The 21968-nt window shown below is 37.8% G+C and overlaps 1 protein-coding gene and 1 long non-coding RNA gene across 5 annotated transcripts in view; both read left to right on the top strand.

Moving 5' to 3' along the window:
* SOX5 (SRY-box transcription factor 5) overlaps nt 1–21968 on the top strand; it is a 1090001-nt gene that overhangs the window by 211697 nt on the left and 856336 nt on the right. The gene's annotated exons all lie outside the window — the stretch shown is intronic.
* Nucleotides 8157–12446, top strand: LOC139030685 (uncharacterized). Its single transcript, XR_011483093.1, has 3 exons — nt 8157–8717; nt 11233–11289; nt 12073–12446. It is a non-coding gene; the product is annotated as an uncharacterized lncRNA (long non-coding RNA).

The following is a 21968-nucleotide window of genomic DNA, read 5'->3' as shown; positions in this document are numbered from 1 at the left end:
AGGAATAAATATTTTTACATTTAATAAAAATGTTACTCTTCCATTTTGGCTAAAACAAATCAATGGTTATTTTTAAGGTTGTGAGTTAAAGCAGAAAGAAACTCTGACTGCTGTAATCCTTTCGAAAGACAGAGATAGAGAAGCAAATTTCTGCAAGAGAAATTCACATTGTGTTTTTCTTATATAATGTCCAATTCAGTTGTGTAGGTGTGAAGTTTCAGATAAGATTAAATACTTTTACAGATGTAAACAGTCAAAACATTCCATATTATTTATTTGAAGGACTTTTTAGAGAGAAGGAATGGGTTTTAATTCAAGACCCTAAAGTATAGATTTCTGTAGACTGCTTGTCTGAAGGGGATAAGCTAGGGAGTGAACAGAGGGAGAAAAATCTGCATACATATTTGCTTTTCACTTTAGGACTCTTGATTGCTTTCGTCACTTATAGGGATTTTTCTCCAACTAGGAGTGAAAGAGACAAAGTAGGTAATCTACATGCTCTTTCTCAGGTTTTCTCACAGTGCCTGTAGATGAAAACATGTCAGACAACTGGTCAAATAGGGCCTAAAGTGTTCTGTGTTTATTTGTTGTAATTCCATTCTTTACCGAGAAGGAAATAAAAGAAAGCTTGAGGTTGATGACGGACTTGGTTTCTTGCCACATTTCTAGCTCAGTTCATGGACGGCTCTCTACTTCAGAGAAGGTTAATATTTTCCAGAGATGTTCCATAGGTCTTCTAAATCATGCTACAGACACCTGCTCCTTTATATGGATATGTTATCTGCCTAGGATGAATCAGAGTTGGTTTTTTTTTTTTTCTTTCTTTCTTTTTTTTTTTTAGTGTGCTTCCTTTCAAAAACCTCATTAATCTCAGTGTGCAGAATTTAGGGGGAAAGTCATGTTTTGCTAGTTGACACTGTTTAATGTAAATGATTTATGATTGTTCCTTATGTATACACAATAGGCACTTTATAAATTGGATTGTTCTAGGAGTAACACAATACATAAATGTTATTGCTATAAATTCTGAAGTTGGCTATATATTTTTGTATCATGTAACCAGCTGACTTATAAATGCTGACTATTCCAACCTGCACTTTCTACTCAATATTGTAAGTGGTGACTTAGGTAAGCCTCACTGAGATATACACGGAGGCACTCAGACCGTGCAAGATCAGGACACCCTGGCATCTCTCCAGGGTGACTTATGGCTCTCTTCCAGGGGTGATGGCAGAAAAAAGAAGGAGTGAGAGGGGAAAGTGAAACTGTATGTAGCAAAAAAAGAAAAAAAAAGAGGCTAAATTATAACTAATTTTTGCCCAGTAAAATCAAGAAAGAAGTGAGAGAGAGAAGGGGAAAAAGAGGAAAAAGCAGAGAAAATAGCAGAAAAGAATTAGTAAAACTAACTCAGAAAATTTAGGTAGACATCATTTCACCGGTAAATTTTTCAATATTTAGATAATAGTGGGTAAAGATAAAGGTAAGAATAGAATAGAAACTGTTTGTATGTATACACTTTTGTAATAGTATATTTATATGATGTGGCAGTGCTAAGTAAAGAACCTGCCTGCCAATGCAGGAGACATAAGACACATCAATTTGATCCCTGGGTCAGGAAGATCTCCTGGAGGAGGGCATGGCAACCCACTCCAGTATTCTTGCCTGGCCTGGCAGGACACAGTCCATAGGGTTGCACAAAGTTGGACATGACTCAAGTGACTTGGCACAATAGAATTAATAGTATTTAATTACATTTTTTTTTTTTTTTTTTGCATTTGTGTGAGGAATGGAGTTTTGCAAATCATCTGGTTTTTACTGGTGGAGCAGGACATTTTATTATGTATATAATGCTGTTATATTAATGGCCCTTATTTTTTCACCTTGATAACTTGCTGTGATTTTCTGAGATCCTAAAGAATTTGAGAAATGTCTCTGAATAATTGGTCATATTAGATCCGAGTAATTGCTAAATACCAAAGTCATTTAAAATGATGAGTTAGAAGGAAAGAGTAACGTATAACTGACCAGCCAGATTCACGGCAATTTTCTGCTACTCCTGGTTATTAACGCTACCTGATCACACAGTCCTGGCATCAGAGCTGATCTGAATTGTTCTATGCCCTCATTTGTGTAAAGAAGAACTGGGCTGTGAAGAATTCTATTGTGTTGATAATGTCCATTCTGACAGTGATTTTATAGGGCTGTTTTGGCTGATTCCCTTTCCACATGCCCTCGTAAGTATTAATGTCTACACAATTGATCTGGTTACCCGTAAAGTCAGTCCAAATCAGCTGTTACAGTAGCTGAAAATATTGATACAAGAGCAGTAATTTTAAAACCTAGAGGTTCCTCTCCTGCCCAAAAGGACTCAGTCTCATCAGGCAATCCCCAAGTGTAAAGAGTTTGAGACTTGAAACCACTGTATATGTGTGGGTGTGTGTGACTTGTAATAACAAACATGATTTATTTGGTTGTTACGGAGAAGGAAACATCCTAATATGTTCCTCTTTAATCTGTAATATACTTTGAATTATCATACTTCATGGAGCTATCCTGGTGCATGCATGGAAAGAATATACCTATGCACATATCTCTATATTTGTAGGCACTATAGTCAAAACAACTTATTTGCCTAGCTGGCTTAGCTGCAAAGCTGACTTACCCTTACCCACCCACTAGCAAACTCCCTGGGGAAATAGGGCAGAAAGGTCAGATAGAAGCAGTAAAGCCAATGATCTTTTACTAAAAAAAGTTCTTTTAAGAAGTTCTCGGTGCCACCGTTCACCTTCTGGAAGGGAGATCACTTCATCCCTTGCCCATCCCTACGTCATCAGTCTTGGACTCATTGTAGAAGAAAGCCTGTGTCTGCCGTGCCGCTGCAGTATACTCAGGTAAGCCAAATTGAAACCACAAGGAGACTGCTCCACGGACTAGCCTAGGGGATGATGCTACTGCTGATAGAAGGCTTTATAAACCTCAGTTAACTTATCCTGTAGACTTTTGCCACCAATGAAATGTCTGCATTTTCTTACAGGAGCTTAAATTTAAATGCAAGCTTTCCTGATTTAAACACACACACACAGATGTAAAATCAGAAAAACTCCATCACTTTTTATAAGTTACAGAATGTTATAACAACTGTCATTTACTGAGGACTTTTCGTTTTGCCAGATTTTGTTCTTGATCTTTGCATGTGGTATCTAATTTAAGCTTCCTAAGTACCTCGTGAAGTAGATACTCGTATACTCATTTTTCAGCTGAGGGAATTGAGAGAAATTGAATAACTTACTATGACTCAACAGCTTGTAAGAGGTGGCGCCAATTTTTAAACCCAGGTGGAGTAACCCCATGGCTGAAGCACACACTCTACTGGGTTTATTTGTAGGCAGTATGCAATGCTTTGTGCATGAAAAGAATGCAAGGTGACCATCCTTATTAGGAAGTAAAATTTGGGTGTTTTTCCTTGTATTCATGGTCACTATGTATCTCTCTCAGACACTGTTGTGACCCATGGCAAACCTTATTTGAGACAGCTGCTCAAACCGAGGAGAATACTTTATGGCCATAGAAGAGAGACGAATGTATTGATTAATATGAGGATCTGCCCTAAAGACCTTGCTTTCACTGTTACCGCCGTAAACGGGGAGCTAATGAACCATAGATGTTAGCATGTCATCAGTGTCTTGCAGTTTTGTCATCCTGGGTAGTCACCATCAAGAAGGACAAAGTGCCCTCTATGAATATGTATTTAGTACTAGATATGGCAATTTATTCTTTTGAAGAGCACTTTATCATTTTGGTTTTGATAAATAGGCAAGCGATAATCAGTAGTTAGGAGTTTCAGGCTAAAATGGATGCCATTATTAATGATTTAACAACTTTTCCTGTGAATTCCATGTGTGTCCCCGGGACTGGATCATGATAGCCAGCGCTACATATATTCAGCTTTTAGAATAGCTCTTGTGCTATGAAGCCTTTGGTTGTCAGAAGGATGCTAGTTACTAATTTCCAAAGTCTGAATATGTAAAATCAAGTCATTGCACAAAAAACCTAGGAGACTGCATAGGTTAGAACATTTGTTTAAACTGATGTAGAATTAGCTTTTTCAGTTCCAGCTCCCTCTTTCCTATCTGTATTTGCCTTGCTAATAAGACCTTAACTTATTCCTGTTCAACTCAAATACTTTATATCATAATACTTTTCCATTTTGGATTATTTTCTTTATGATTTGAGTAGACCTTCCGAGTTACATAGAGAGCTTCTATGATGATAATAAAACATAAAGGCTGTTCAGTAAATAAGGATGATGACAATAGGGAAGTTTAACCCAAACTGGCAAAATAGCACAAAATTCTATTACATTTTGAAATCTGGTCTTTACAGATATTTTTCTCTGCCTGAAACACGCGTGCCAGTTCTATTTATATAAGGGAATAGTGACATCCTGTGTGTGCTAGACTAATTGCCTCTGTAATTAACCTATTTCAGAAGGGAGTTACCTAGAAATAAAATATCATTGAGCACTGAAATAAACAATTTTATTTCAAAGCAAACCTCTAACCAAAAGATGTGGACAAAACAAAAAGATTCTGTCTTACTCCTCTTATTTTCTCAGCATCCTGTTTCTTCTCCCTTTTTCTCTTCCTTCTTTTTCTTGTCTTTGCAATTCTACTAGTTCTCTCCATTTTTCACTCCCCTACTTTTGTTTTTCATATCATATGGTATAAAGATCTAGTGTTATTATGAGTAAATATTTTTAAAATAAAATTGAGGGAAGATGTAAGTGTGGTAAAAAGAGATAGTCTTTTTGTTTCAATGCATTTCAAATGTCTTTTTTGGTCAAGGAATCATTTTGGTGTTTTAGAGACTGAGGACAAAAGTTTTAGCCTTTTTTTAATCCCTTGATCAAATATATGAATTAAATTTAGAAAAAGGTTTTGGAGTATGGCAAAAGTGGAGTTTCTTTTGACTCTTAAAACCAGAAGAAATTACTGGAAGGCAATATATTATAATAGAAAGAGTGCAATGTTGGGGATCAGAATTATTCATATCTCACCCCAGATGTATGGTTAAGGAAGAACAAGAAGAGTAATTTTCCCCAAAGTACTCTTCCCAACATTTTAAAGGGTAATATATTAATATGTTGCCAAGACATTTGAGAAAACAGTGGGAGAAAACAAGAGAAGAGGCACACTTAGGAGAAATTAGTCAAAAAATCTTATTGCATGTGTCCTAACTTACCCATGAAACCATGCAAGACCCAGTTCTCAGCACTTCTCCCCCACCAGCCTCATTCATAATTCGCCACCTTATAATCACAATGGCATTTTTGAATCAGACATTTAAGACTTTTTCATGAGATAGCAAATGCTATAATTTGTATATTTTTTCAAGCCAGGCCACTCAGTTTGAAATTTGCGTGTGATACTAACTCGAAAGAGCTAAGTTATGACCACTACTGAGAAGAATTTTCTTGTGAAATATTTGTGAGTTTTAAGCCAAAATAAACACAATCACTGCATTATATAATGAATGCTGAGCAAAGAATAGAAATGATTTGGAGTTTCAAAGCAGGGTGGACTTGGATTCCTCAACTTTCAGAGTAATCTTTCAGTGCCTCAATTTCTTTATCTGTGATGTGGGGATAAAATTTCTCTCTTCTAAGGTAATTGTGGGGCTTTAGTGAAGAAATACTCATGCAGCACCTTGTGCTGTGCTTATAAATAAATGCTTAATGGATAGTAGCTAATATTTCAGGTAACTTTTGATAAAGCAAAATGATTTGGATACCAAACAGTTTATTGTAAAAGAATTTAATCTCATTTGGTGAAGGTATTCTGCAAGTGGATTTTCTGAATGACTTATCTTTACATTTTTCTAATCTTTACTATAGTAACCTTTCACTTCTATGGATAATTTATACTAGCAATAACTGGATTACAATTTTTGGAAGATGGTGCAAGGGTATTTTTGAAAGTATTATTTCTTGGGAAAAATATGAAGCAAAGAGGAGACAGAAACACTGCAGAGAGATTTACTCACCTCTGTGATTAATCCTGTAATCACTGATGGTGGTCATATTGCAAAAGAGGGGCCTTGTAAGTAAAAGGAAACCCTCAGCTCTACAAAAATTGTCATTTGGTCATGGTTGTTTTGGCAATTGTGCTAATTAAATATGGTATCTATGATCATTGGGGTGTCCAGCAACTTTACACATGTCTTCTTTCTTATTGGTGGTCTTCAATAAGATAGGGAATTAATATCAATCAGAAATTCAGAAAATCTTCCTCAGAACAGATTCATTCACTACTTATCATCACAGGGTGACTCACTTACCCATTCAACAGATATTTATTGGGAGCACATTACATGCAGCCTGCTGGGTTCTTGAAAATACATTCATAAACAAACTAGTCAAAGCACAAGGCCTCACAGACTTTATGGCCTAACAGACAACATATGTAAGAACAACAGCAACAAAAACACAAGGAATTACGGTAAAATACCTAAGTCTTGGAGAGGAAATTTTTTGATCTTTTAGTGAGACTGTGTTGTGAATTTCTCAGTGTGGGTGATGGGGGTAGGGCTGCTTTCTTCGTTCTTTGAATTTCCATCACATTTTATTCCTAGCTCCACTTGGAAATAGTTTCCACCTGTGTTCTACTTACTTATAAGTGTGGCATCTCTTCTAGACTGCAAGTACCTTGGGAACCAGACAGGAGATGTGGGATTGTCCTCAGCATCTTTCAGAGCATATACACTTGAGCACTGCATAGAGTAGGTACTGGATAAATGCAGTTAAAAGAATAAAGCAAAGAAAAAGTCTTAGAGGTTAACTTCTATTATTCTTTTTGTTTCAAATTCTCGAATATTTCACCTTGAAATTTTTTCTTCATGTTAATGGTCGTGAAAAAGAGGTAAATAATCAATTGAAAGTCATTTTCTCTCCTTTAATGCCTCCCTCTTAGCTACTGTTCTGTCAAAATTTAATCTATAGCAGCCACCTCTGGAAGAAGTTAATTATTAATTTGTAAGGTTTTCAAAGTTTGCTGAATAGAAAAGTCTAGTTGCCACATGCAAATAATAATGGCAGAAGCTTCTATTATTTGTGGTCGGGCATGTATTGGGGATGTCAGAAACCTGATCAACCTTTTTTTTATCACTGGACCTGGCAAGAGAATTAGTGTTAAATCAGTGTCAGGTTAATGAGTATCTAGTTTTAAGAAGTTGAAACTCTTGGTTGGTTCTGAGAAAGAAACCTTTAACCAGGTTCAGGATTCTTTTGCCCTTGCTTAAGTGAAAGCACTCTAAAAAATAAAACTGAATGCTGACAGCTTTTAAAAAGTAGGAAGATAATCAGCCCCTTCCAGAGATCCAACCCATAGCTTAAGAAGATTCACTATTAAAAATGATAAAGGATTTCGGCAAAAAGACGGAAGCTCTTGCATATTCTTCTGGAAGGAAGGGAGCTTCACTTAGATTGAGAGACCTGTAAGCTGGGCTGTAATTTAGTAAGCTGACAGGAGGAGTGAAGTATCTCCTCAATATCTGTGTTTGGCAGGAGAGATGAATGCATACATCAGGAAACAATGTTTAAGTGTTTTATTTCCTTATTTCAGCCTGTCAAACTGTCAGTATAGTTAATGGCCACCAAGAGAGAAAGAGAGAGAGAGGGAGGAGGAGGGACAGAGAGAAACAAAGGTACTATGGAATCTGAAGAGAAAGAAACCAGGAAAGCATTTGCATGTTTCTGTGGCATAATGGTCAGTCAGACGAAAATAGCTCACCATATTCATCTCTCTACTAAAGCCAGATGTGCCAGTCCCGACCTACTGTCCCCATGCCTTTTTCATGCGGCCCTCCAAGACCTGTGTAACTGCTTCCCTTCACTTTGATTTTTATAACTCCTTTCACCAAAGTCTAGGATGATTATCAATACCTAAGGGATTGTTTCCTGTTACACTGTTGTCGTTGTTGAATTTTGCTCAGTTTTCCAAGTTACTATCATTTTATTGTTTATAAAATCTGGTATTCATGAATGTTCATTCTTGCCTATAAAATATCCTTTTTTTAAAAATACTTTTGAGTGTTTTATAATCCTCAAAGAATAAATTGGACCTGATTTGGACCTACTGTATCTTTATTAAAAGAAAAAACCCAAACACTTAAAAGTAAAATACCAAAATTAGACATTTACTCTTAGGAGTATTGAACTATTTTAAGCTTCTAGAAGAGTCTTAATACAGCCAAGGGATTATTATTTTATAAAAGGGAGATATTTATATTGGATCACTTTTTATACTGGAAATAATTTCTTTCTCCACAGAAATGAAGAAGACTCTTATCATTCACATGTACCTCAAAATGAATTTAAAATCTTGGAGTTCACTCCAGTGATGAATGCTTTTCATAATGAACACTATTAGTTGTCTTACTAAACTGGAAGCATTTACTTAGGGGAAGAAAGCAATTTGTTTTTTAAATATCAGTTTAAAAATCTTATAAAATGGCCTAAGGAAAGCTGGTGTGCACGTGTGTGCTAAGTTGCTTCATTCGTGTCCTCTTCTTCGTGACCCCATGAACTATAGCCCGTCCGGTTCCTCTGTTCATGGGATTTTCCTGGCAAGAACAATGGAGTGAGTTGCCATGCCCTCCTCCAGGGGATCTTCGTGACTCAGAGATTGAACTGGTGTCTCTTGTGTCTCCTGCATTGGTAGGTGAGTTCTGTCTCACTAGCGCCACCTGAGAAACCCCAAGGAGAGCTGATATGGGATACCTGGTGTATTTATGGGGTACTGAATCTGGTCAATCATCAAGTCACTTGGAAGGTATTTAAAAGTACAGATCCTTAGGTCACTCCAGGTTGACTGGAAAAGCTCAGAAGTGGGGCCAAGCATGTGTGTGTATAAGATCCTTCCCCTGCTCCCAACCCCCAGCCCCCTGGTGATGTGGGCTGTCAGCCAGGCTAGGAGCCACACTATCCCTGTCAGAGGAAGAAAGCTTCCCTGGTTCTCACTAGACTTCTGGCTGCTTTCTAACATTATCATTCACTCACTGAGTAGATTGCAAGCTTTGAGGGACCATGTTTTTCAACTGTATACCGTTTATTAATATATGGTCTTTTCCAGCTTTAAAGTCCTGTAGCTTCATTCCATGAATGAAGCTTTAACAATTTTTAAGCTTAAAAACCAAATCAAAATAACAGACATGAGTTATTAGTTTTTATTTTTAAAGTTAATAGAAGTAAGCAAACAATACTTTTCCTCAATGGCTCGGCAGTAAAGAGTCTGCCTGCAATGCAGGAGCTCCAGGAGATGCAGGTTCAATACCTGAGTTGGGAAGATCCCCTGGAGGAAGAAAAGGCAACCCACTTTGGGATTCTTGCCTGAAAAATCCCACGGGCAGAGGAGCCTGCTGGGCTACAGTCTATGATGTTGCTGGACTCAGTTGTTGGACACAACTGAGTGACTGAGCACACATACTCACAAACAAACAATAAGACAAAGTCAGAGATTCTCCTCTCTCACCCTGAGTTTGATTTATGAGTTTTTGATTAGACCTTTCTTTTCATGATATCAATCATGAAAATGAAAGAAAATTCCCCGCTGTCCTTTAGACCTTCAGATGCAAAACTGAACTCTTCTTCATCCACCCAGACTTGATTCTTCATTGATGCTCCTCCTCTTAACAAATGACACCGCCCACATCTTGTTGTGTTAGCCAGAAACCAAGCATCACCCTCCCTCTTACTTACTTTGGATATCCTAGGTTAACTTTATGCCTAATTGTTCATCCATCAGCTTCTGTTTATTAATATGTCCACCACCATCCATCCTGGGCCAAGATGCTGTCTTTCCTGCTTCTGCAATAACCTCCCAGTTGAGAATCTTCCTTCACCATTCTTGCCACCTTGTGTTCTAGTCGGTACTCGGTACCTGCAAAGAAATTAAAAATGCACATACAGGTGTAAGTCTTCCCTAGTGCAGACCTATCAATGGCTTTCCATTGTGCTTAGGATAAAGACCACAATTTTACACAGGCTTGCAAGGCTCTGTATGATCCTTCTCTTCCTTACTTTCTGCACTCTCAACAGAATGGCCATCCTTCATTTTCACTCCCATGGTGCTCTCCCTTCTCATCTTTGGGTCATTGAGTTTCCTTTTCTATCTGCTTATGAAGCCCTTCACTTCTGACTCATATTTTTCAGAGCAGCTAAAATGACATTTGCTGAGGAGCGTATTTTCTGATGTTCCAGATATGATCATTCTATCTGTTATATGCTTGTATAGAATAATTCACTTACTTTGGATATCCTAAGTTTGGATATCCTAAATGTTTTCCCAGGACATTTTTACAGTTTATAAATTGATATTAATACAATGGTTTGGCTAATTTTATTTTAATCTGTAAGACTGTAGACTTGATAAGAGTAAGGACCTTGACTATTTTGCTCACCGCTGATTTCCTAACTTGCTGAACAGTGTGTATCAGGTAGGAGGGTCTTAAGAAATATTTGTTGTGTAAAAGAATAAATGAGTCCACAGAAGAAAAGCTTTCACTTATGCAGAAGCACTTACCCTGTTCCCATATACACTCTTTTCAGTTCTACAGGTATATGTAGAGCATTATCATTTTTCTTACAATGTTCCTTTCCACAGCAAGGCATGATAACCTCTCAGCCTGCCACCATATCTCACTCTGTTCCAGCAACATCTCAAGGCCTGGCTTCAACCCTTTTCTGTACTCTCCTGAGATCAAAGAGGATGCCAGTGGTAAAAAATCTGCATACCAATGTAGGAAGCATAAGAGATTCTGATTCAGTCCCTGAGTTGGGAAGATCCCCTGGAGGAGGGCATGGCAACCCACTCCAGAATTCTTGCCTGGAGAACCCCAGGGACAGAGGAGCCGGCAGACTACAGTTCATAGGGTCACAAAGAGTCAGATCTGACTAAAGTGACTTAGCATGCATGAGGTCGAAGAGAAGTGTAAAAGCAGTTGCTTTAGGTGTTGCTGCATTCTTGAAATGAGGTCTAAAATTGTGCATAGCATGGTGCAAGAAATATGGGCAGAGAAGAAGCCCCTCCAGTTTCTTTACTGAAAATGAAGACTCCATTTTCTGGGCTCCTCTGTTCATTCAAGTAAAGCTCCACAGAGGGTACCTAAATCTCTGATTTGATGTGGTGAATCAGACTGTCAGATTCCTGTCTTGACACATATAACCTGTCCACCCAGGTTGTTGGAGGAGAGCTGTTGGAGAAGATTTAAGACCTGGAGTTCAGTTAAGGCAAGGTATTTATTATTGTCTGCTTTTCAAGGATAACATATTCGCTATAAAATGTGATTGGAGAAAGTGGAACTCCAACTCATTGCAATCCTAGGTGAACACAGTCTCAGTGATGCTACTAGGGAAAATCATGAAGGAACAAAGGGTGGGACTTCTTAGCTTTTAGATGATTAAACAGTGTCATTCAACAGGCAGCTCTTTTTCCATAAGCCAACAGCTTTCTTTTTCACAGTAGCTTCAGAATCTTTTTGCAAAGTTGAAAGAGCTGTAATTTTAATGTAACTGTTATATTCAAGACATTAATGACCCAAATCACCGAAAATAACCATGGTAACAGGTGAGAAATCAAAGATAGTTAATTTAATTGCCACAGAAAGAAAATAAGTGCAAATAATCTATAATTCTTCATTCCCAATATGTACATGTTATTTTCTTACTGCATTAATTACCCAGTAGTTAGACAGAAATTATCTACTTGTTGCTCTGTAACTCCCCATTGCATTCATGTAATGGTTTTCCCTCTAATAACTAATCATTATAATTTCTTACCTCAGCAGTTTAGGCTGCTTTGAACTGGGTAACATGTTCATTCAGTTGACATTAGCAATTTTTAATAACAATAAAAATGATACTTTAAGTATAGTGGAAAGAAATTAAGCAGTTCTTTCAACCTAGTTACCAAAAGGCCACTCTTATTCAGTGCTTCTCTATAAACTGCTAATGATCTGGGACTACTTCTTAGATAGAAAGACTTCAAAATTTCTCTCAATCTCTTAACTCTTTTCTAGGAGTTGCTGGAATATTCCCACACAGAACCCTGCTCAGAAGTATGGACAATTTGTGGAATCCTAGCCAGGGGCATACTTAGGATCACTGCCAGGGATATTAACTCTTAGGTGGTATATCTGTTATGTGGTAAATCTTTTGCTTGACCTGGGGATACAATGGTAATTAAGACAAGAAAAGAGATACAGATTCTAAAGCAGGAAATCATGACTTAATGAGCAAGTTTATAAATTTTTAGATTTCATTTAGTTCATACCTTATAAAAGATATAATAGATGGTGTTTAAATTTCATGACTCTGTGCAAGGATCTTCTCATTGAACAATGTAGGGGATAATAAGTTGTATAATAAAAAATAATATCTATTGTTTCTTGAATGCCTTCCATGTCCCAGATATGGTCATTTAATATTCACACAAATATATAGCCCAACTCCATAAGTGAGTTCTTTTATTTCCATTTTTGCATGAGGAAATTAGGGTTAAATAGTTAGCTAAAGATTGTCTGTTAGTGAGTGAAAGAGTAGACCCCTCTCCAGATTTGACAGAACTAAGTTCTAAGGCTTCTGCAGAAATAATAATTGAGAACTATTTCAGCTCTGCATTCAAAGCTATTGCTCAGTGAACAGAGTATTCAATTTTAATTGACTCTGCTTTTTATTTTAATGATAGACTATACCAGAAACATTTCAGAAAGAATCTATCACACCTTTTAGATCAACATCTTAATCTTTTTTGGCAATTATATCTCAAAAAGTGTCTCAGTAAGAAATTTAAAACATGAATAAAAGAAAAAAAGGAGATATATGCTAGAAAGGAAATTTGGAGTCACCTCACATTCATTAAGAAGACTACTGTTTAAAAAAACCCAGAAAATAATGTGTCAGCGAAGTTGTAGAAAAATTGGAATGTTTGTGGGAATGTAAAATGGTATAGGTGCTGTGAAAAATGGGACAGCAGTTCTCATCAGTTCAGTTCAGTCACTCAGTTGTGTCCGACTCTTCGCAACCCCGTAAACCACAACACGCCAGGCCTCTCTGTCCATCACCAACTGCCAGAGTCTATCCAAACCCATGTCCATTGAGTCAGTGATGCCATCCAACCATCTCACCCTCTGTCGTCCCCTTCTCCTCCTGCCCTCAACCTTTCCCAGCATCAGGGTCTTTTCAAATGAGTCAGCTCTTCACATTATGTGGCCAAAATATTGCATATGACCCAACAATTCCACTTCTGTGTATATATTCAAAAGAACTGAAAGTGAGGTCTCATAGAGATAATTATACACCCATGTTTATAATAGTACTAAGCACAACAGCCAAGAGATGGAAGCAATCAAGTATCCATTGATAGATTAATAGATAAACAAAACCTGGTATATGTAATATAATGAATTATTATCAGCTTTATAAAGGAAGGAAGTTTTGACATGTGTCACAGCATGAATGATTCTTGAGGCCATTATGTGAAGTGAAATAAATCATTAACCAAAAGACAAGACACTACAGGACTTCACTTATATGAGATACTTAGGGTAGTTAAAAACATAGAGACAGAAAGTAGAATGGTAGTTGCCAGGGGCTAGAGTGCAGAGGGAAGGGAGCTTGTTTAATGGGCACAGAGTTTTAGTTTTGCATGATGCAAAGGATCCTGGAGATGACAGGTGCAATATTGTGAACATATCTAACACTGCTAAGCTGCTGTCTGAAGCATGGTTAAAGTGCTGAATTTTATGTTATGGATGTACTTTACTACATTAACCATTAAAAAGAAGAAATTATGGAGGATTCGGTGACAAAGAAGACCTGGGCCCAGGCAAGGACCTTATTTGCTAAGTTGTTCAACAAAGATGTGTCTGAGATGTGAACAATGTTGTGGAGCCAGTCCTGCCCAAAGCCATGGAGAGACCTCTCCAGGCAGAAGAATTTGCACATATAAATCCCTGGGCTGAAGAAGAGCTGTGTTGAATGAAAAGGAAGTCAATGTGACAGCAGCACTCTAGCAGGTGACATACTTGGGACTGGTCGTAGAAGAACCAGTGGGCATGGAAAGATTTTAGACTACTTTATTCGTGTTATGCTTTAGCTTCTTTTGAAAGGAGATCGCAAACTTTATGTATTTATTTATTTGGCTGTACTGCGTCTTAGTTGTGGCACACAGAATCTTCGGTGTTCTTGATTGCAGCATGTGGAATCTTTAGTTGTATCATGCGAACTCTAAATTGTGGCATGTGGATTCCCTGACCAGAGATGGAACCTGGGCCCCCTGCATTGGGAGCTCGAAGTCTTAACCATTGGAGCACCAGGGGAGTCCCTACCACAAACTTTAGAGTACTCATTTTGTTTCAAAAAGTATTAATTGGCATACCTATTAGTGTCATTAGCATCACCAGCTCAGTAGATATGAGTTTGAGGAAACTCCCAGAGATAGTGAAGGACAGGGAAGCCTGGCACGTAGCAGTCCATGAGGTCACAAAGAGTTGTACATGGCTTAGCAACTGAACAACAACAACAATATTAGTGTCATGATTCAAGGATCTCTTATTGCACAATTTAAAAAAAATAATCAGAAGCTGTGTGTTAATTTGGTGAGATTTCATCTTTGTTTATCAGCTGTATTATTTCTGGAATGACTGCAACCTGAAAGAATTTCCTTTTGTACCTGTATGGATGTGAGAGTTGGACTATAAAGAAAGCTGAGCACCGAAAAATTGATGCTTTTGAACTGTGGTGCTGGAGAAGACTCTTGAGAACCCCTTGGACTGCAAGGAGATCCAGCCTGTCCATCCTAAAGGAGATCAGTCCTGGGTGTTCATTGGAAGGACTGATGCTGAAGCTGAAACTCCAATACTTTGGCCACCTCATGCGAAGAGTTGACTCACTGGAAAAGACCCTGATGCTGGGAGGGATTGAGGGCAGGAGGAGACGGGGACGACAGAAGATGAGATGGCTGGATGGCATCACCGACTCGCTGGACATGAATTTGAGTAAACTCTGGGAGTTGGTGATGGACAGGAAGGCCTGGCGTGCTGTGACTCATGGGGTCGCAAAGAGTTGGACACGACTGAGTGACTGAACTGACCTCGGTAAATACTAGTGAACCCTTACATAAAACAGTGCATACATTTTATACTTGAAACTACTTCAGAGTGTCTCTGGAAGATTTCTGTGGCCAGATCAGTTCATCAATCCTCACCACAGGGATTTGAGAAACTCTGGAGGCCCGAGTTTAAGAAATTATTATTGCCAACTTTGCTGAAAATTGTCTAGCACTGCAATTAGCAGTGTCACTTCATGACAAATAATTTAATACTGTAGTCACATCCTAGAAGTGTTAACATACAGAATATAAAAGTTTATCAAAATGGTAGCTGTCATCATTTAAATATATTTTCTTAAGAGAAGCAGAAGTTGCTAAAATTAAAACATGTTCTATTGTTAAAAATCCCTTATACATTGATTTTTTTTTGATGGAAAAAGTCATTAGTTAAAGTGCTCATAATCCTAAAAAATATGTTTATCTACTTTAATAGAATAATACATTTATACTATATTCTACATCATATATATTTTTTCTTTCAAATGAGTCCTACTTTAAATTATTATTCTCTATTCTTCAGAGTTCAGAATGGCAAAGCAGTACTGAAAGATCTCACCTGACCTTTCTCACCCAGTTCTCACCTGATTTTATCTTAGATTATTAATAATGTGGAAAATTCTGGGAAAATTAAGCCAGTTTCACTGATGATGTTCATTCCTCCACATTTCAGTAGAGAGACCTGAATCTGGGAGACTGGACCTTTGACTTTGTAGAAAAGCAGAAATAGATGTGTGATGGGGTGAGATGTACATTGAAAGTTCAAGTTGACGAAGTGTAACTGTGTTTGGAGCAAACACTGAGATAGGGCTGTTTGAGTGATTTGTGGAGCTAAATAAGAAGAATACCTTCCTGGTCTGCCTTGTTTATACTAAATGTGCGATACTGGAACAGAAGGAATAGGTAGGCTTAAAGAGCAGCAGAACAAGTGTGCAACTAATGTGAATAAACTCCACATCAAGCTAGTAGAACCTGAGGGTTATACATCCTCCTTCATGGCAGTTTTATTCATGTCTTCATTCATTCATATTTATTATTTTATTATTCATCTGCAATTTAACAGTAAGTATTTCAAGAGAGATAATGAGGATGAAAATATTTAATATTTTAAAGTACTTTGAGGTCACAGAATAAGTGGTTAAGTCCAATAATCATTATCAATAATTCTTTTAGTATTATCAACATTAATTTTGCACTTTTTCATTTGGAGTGTCAATATTATAGTTTTATTTTTGAAACTACTTCTGGTAATAATTCATATAATCAATAACAGGTAAAGGGTTGTAAAGCCCATGACCCTGTTCTCCATGAGATCTTTAATAGTTTGGAAGATCCAATTGAAATGTAAAACAACAGAACAAGGAAGGACTCTTTGGCTGGCTGTGCGGAGGGAAAGCAGCTGAGAAAAGGGGTTTCGTGGCTGAAGTCCCTGGAGGGGGTTCAGGCACTTAGAAACTGAGCTGGGCCTTGGAGTCTGTCTGGTCAGATGTAAGTGCTGAGGATTTGGTCCTCTGAAGTGTTAGAAAGAAAGTGAAAGCTCTGTGCACTTTTAGTATTTATAACTTGTCTGTGAATGTTGCATTCTTTCCTACGATATAACTGCGTTCATGCTAAAATAAAATAATGTTTGTATTCTATTCAGCTCATTTCACTTTGTTTTCCTAGTCTGATACACCAGGAAGTTATGGCCCATCTCACCCATGGTATTCTCTTACCCCAACCCAGCTCCACACACCCTCAAGAGTCTGACACTCCAGTTGGAGAAGCTTGGCTGTGTAGAATCACAGTGCATTTAAACAGAAGAGCCTTTACTTGGCCATTAGCATGTTATCAGACTGAGTAAATAGGAGTATCTTGAGTCATTAAAAGACTCTCTTACCATATGGTATGTGTACACATTCTTTTGTATGAATTTGACGGGCTTTCTAAGCAGATAGGTTTCCTCTTTATACGGTAAAACTGGGGCCCAGATGGTTTCATTTGCTGATAAGAGTACCTTTCAATACTCTGCTGTATGATCGGGTACAAAATCAACATCCTCCCAAGTTTTGCTTTTTAAAGTACAAGGCTTTGTTTTGTGTTTCCGCCTGAAGCCTTTTTGACCTTTGTCAAAAATATTTCTGTTATTCTGAGCACATTGGTGTGCTCTAAAAAAAGACCACCCAAGCACATCCCTTTCAGTTGGCCAATTCCACTTAAGATGAGAAGCACAGAAGTCTGATGAGAACTATAGTTATTTGAATGTTTGAAAAAGGATACATCTCTTCTGTCAATTCACAGAGGCAGATCTCTCTGACTTTGTGTCATCATGTTAACCCGTGTGACACAGTGGTTGTGCGTGTATGCATGCTAAATCACTTCAGTTGTGTCCGACTCTGTGTGACCTTATGGACCATAGCCAGCCAGGCTCCTCTGTCCGTGGGATTCTCCAGGCAAGAATAGGGAGTGGGTTGCCATGCCCTCCTCCAGGGGATCTTCCCCACCCAGGGATCGAACCTACATCTCTTATGTCTCCTGCATTTGTGGGTTTTTTATGACTAGTGCTCTCATCTCCAGTTTGGAAACTTGGCCCATGCTGTTCAGAGGAAGCAGTAAGCCTTGGTGATGCTGTATCTGCTCCCTTATATTGTTTCTATTTATTTCAAATACCGAATTGCAAGCTGTCCAAGGAGCAATGAGGGTGGAAAGGATAAGGAACATAAAGGGATTTTAAAGGTGCCACTGAGTCCTGCTCGATGATCGTAACAACTTACTCTCAAGCATCTAAATTGTTTAGTCCTCCAAAGTTATAAAGTAGTACTAAAACTGATTTGCCAATAATAGCCAAGGTGTTAATAACAATGTCCACAATATACAGTTGTCTTCCTGGCCACAAAATTGCTTCCCCTGCCCCCACCAATATTTCCTTTTCTCCATGGTCTATTTCTGTCTTGGATCCTTAACCCTCAAAGCAGCCCCTCTAACTTTTTACTTGTGACCCATTGCAGCTTGTTTTTTTGGCAGGAATATTTATTCAGCTGTTTCTTTAGGCAATATTTATTAAGTATCTGCTATATGCCTATATTGTCCTTAGTGTTGGAGATATAACTGTGAATAAGATAAAATCTACCAAATGTGATGCTCAGAGAAGATTAAAGGCATAGCCAGAGACATATTATAATACCCTAGTTCAGTTCTAGCTCAAAAGATATATATATCTTTTGTGTCCTCATTTTGTCTTCCCTTAATGGACTGCAGCTCAGATAGAAAAGGGCATGAGTTGGAAGAAAGGAGAGCCAAGGAGCAGGCTGATTTATCCTGCATCTTTTTTCCTTATGTTGCCATGACCTTGATTCAAAGATTATAAGGAATAGGGGATAAATTGTAGAGGGAAGAACCAGTAGAGAAGTGATGCAGACAGACCCATCATAGGGAGTAGAAAACAAAGATGGTGAGTAGGAAGCCAAGCCCAGTCCAGGAGACTCTATAAGCCATTGGTCTGACACATTTCATTTGACATTTTAGATCCATAATGTGTTAACCTTTTTCTTCTCTACATTTTCATTTTGAAATGAAAGGAGATGACTATTGAACTTGCTTTCTAGAACAATTGAGTTACTAGTTGTAAACGGTGGCATTCAAACCACAAGCATAAATGATATTAAGCAGGTACTAGGGAAACACATGGTGTGAGATGAGTTTGATGTGGATAGAGGGAAGTGTAGGTATGGGGAAGTGATGAGTCTCGAAAATTTGGTATTGCTTAGATAAGAAACTTTGTAATATACCACTCAGTGCTTTATTTTGAATGCTATGGGGATCCTTTAAATAAATACAAAATCTTTGAATGACAGATTCACAGTTTATGTAGATCAATCTGTTTGCATTGAGGGGGACTGGATGAAAGGATAGGAAGGCCAGTTAGGAGGCTCTAGAAGTGGCCCAAATGAGAAGTAAGTTTCTAAATTAAGACAGTGGCAGGAGAAATAGATAATAGGGAAAATATATAAGAGATATTGCAAATCTGCAATCTATGAGACTTACTGACCAATTGGATACAAAGGAAAGGGGGAAGTCCTAGGATTATGTCAAAGTATCTGATATTGGTAACTAGGAACATTAATATTTTAATAGCAAATAAAGAAACAAGTTTGACTGGATGATATAACTAGTTCAGTTGAAGACAGAGTAAATTTGTGATGCATGCAAGACTTTCGTTTGAAGATATCTAGTTTTAAAAAAAGGAGATATTTAGGTCTGGATTTCAGCAGAAGTCTAGGTTGGAGGGGTAGATTATTTTAGAAATTGGTGATTAAAGAGTTTGGTTGATATCACTAAGAGTGACTGTACAGAGTGAGAAAAGAGAATCAAAACTAGAGTCTCAGGAAATATTGCCTTAAATTATGTTAAGATTATAAGATGAATAGGATCTGAAGACCTTAGGTATAACATGGTGACTACAGTTAATAATTTTGTATTGTATAATTGAAATTTGCTAAAAGAATAGAACCCCAATATTCTCACCAAAAAGTAAATAAATAAATATGTGAGGTGATGCATGTGTTAATTAACTTGATGAGGGGAATCCTTTTACAGTGTGTATCTATATCAAATCATCATGTTGTAAATTCCAAATATCTCACAATTTTATTTTTAAATTATACCTCCATAAAGCTGAAAAAATAAAATAAATAAAGTAAAAATAGTGAGAGAGAAGAAAAAACAGAATCAAGCAAAGTATATGGGCTGATATGAGAACTTAATCACAATGTTTGATGTTTAGAATTTGAGAGCTCCAACAAGTTCTGGGCACAATGAATTGAAAACAAACCTTAGGTGTATAGCCAATATTTTATAATAATTATTAACATTGTTTAGTCACTCAGTCATGTTCAACTCTTTGTGATCCCATGGACTGTAGCCTGCCAGGCTCCTCTGTCCATGGCATTCACCAGGCAAGAATACTGGAGTGGGTTGCCATGTCCTTCTCCAGGGGATCTTTCTCACCCAGAGATTGAACCTGAGTCTCCTGCAAAGGCAGGTGGACACTCTACCACTGAGCCACCTGTGAAGCCCCGCATTATTCATAAATGGAATATAATGTTTAAAAATTATGAATCACTGTGTTATATACCTGAAACTTACCTAATACTATATATCAGCTATGCCTCAATAAAGAAAATTTTTTAAAAAATTGAAAATAACCTTAGAACAGTATGGTGTAGTCGCTTAGGACCTGGTTTTAAAATAATTGGGGGTAGTCTATGTGTCAGTTGGGCACCAGTCAGGAAAACAGAGCCCATGTCAGATAGTTCTATAGAGGAAATTTAAGAAAGTGAATTAATATAGTTAAAATGGGAGATTTTCAGTAATAGGAAGCAGCTGCCAACTTTAGGGATGGAGGAACCAAGGGAGGAGAAAGTATTTCCACAACCCAGGAGCCAAGGCTGTCCAGTGGCAGCTCCCCGCAGAAAGAGGGTCTTGTGAGAACACGATCCCCCGAGGAAATGCAGCTATCGTTAGAGATGCTTCCTGAAGCAAAGAGCAGGTTTCTGTCTCCTCGCACCTTACTTTATTCCTCCAGTTCCTCTCATTGGACAAATCTGATTTATTAATAAATTAACCAGCAGTGGAGCCTGAAGAAATATTATATGTGAGATTTAACCCCCTGCGGTATAGAGCAGGGAGGGGGTCTGAGAACAGACAATTGACAGATATATCTCTGAGTAGATTTTTTTTAAAATTGTGATTATAAAAGTAGAGAGCCAATAAGATTCGATGTTTGATTTTTTTTAAATTATTAATCAGGTGATTTTGCTTCCACTTTACCTTATCAAACTAAAATTCTATTACAAGTGGATTCCTAATCATCTTTTAAAATTATCCCACAACATAAGGACTTTCATATCATGACATTTCTATAAGGCTGTGCCTTTTTCCTAGGTTAGTAGGGACTAACCCAAAAAAAAAAAAAAAAAGGCAAAACTGATATTTGATTGCCTAAATGGCTGTTAGGGCAGGGCCACCGGCCGCATGAAATTTGTACAATGGATCAGTGTTCTCACTGAGTCTTCTCCCCGGATTCAACTGCCTCGGTGGGGATGCACACTTCGTAAAGATGAACTAATAAAAAATCTTTCCGACAATTAGGCTTCCCTTGCTGCGCTTAAAATAAGGGAGTGCGCGGCTCTGTATTAAAAGGTGTGCTCTTGATATACTCTTTTTTGAGGTTCTCAATCAAAGGGCTCTGCTTTTTAGTAAGACCTTTAAACAGCATCAGCCTTTCCCTCAAAAGAGAAAGGCTAAAAAGAGTGCCAGACTCAATTGAACTTAACAGAAAATCCATTGGTGACCAATGAAGCAGAAAGGATGTGCTCAAATCGCTGGGTTGAACGCTCTGTTGTATAGATCAGACAAGCCCATTTAGTGTCTACTGGTTCACACAGAGTCAGACACTTGTTCACCAGCTTTTCCTCCCATATATTTTAATGGTAGTGTTTACCAGGTTTAGTGGAAACCAATGAACAAAAAAATGTGCAGGTAGATTAACTGGGTCAAGCTAGTTTCTTGCTTGGGTTTTAATGCCCTGTCTAGTGAATACATTGCCAAAGCTTTGCTATAGTATTATCATAGGGAGTCGTGTTTATTTGGTTCAGTCTAAATATTTAGTCTAAGATGATGTTGGAGAGGTGGCCAGGTGGCACTAGTGGTAAAAGAACCTACCTGCCAATGCAGGAGATATAAAAGACACAGGTTCGATCCCTGGGTCAGGAAGATGCCCTGGAGAAGGACATGGCAACCCACTCCAGTATTCTTGCCTGGAGAATC

Source organism: Odocoileus virginianus, chromosome 23, assembly GCF_023699985.2.
Source record: "Odocoileus virginianus isolate 20LAN1187 ecotype Illinois chromosome 23, Ovbor_1.2, whole genome shotgun sequence".
NCBI lineage: Eukaryota > Metazoa > Chordata > Mammalia > Artiodactyla > Cervidae > Odocoileus > Odocoileus virginianus.
The sequence above is the reverse complement of the archived record's forward strand: the minus strand, read 5'-3'. Positions and strand labels throughout refer to the sequence as shown.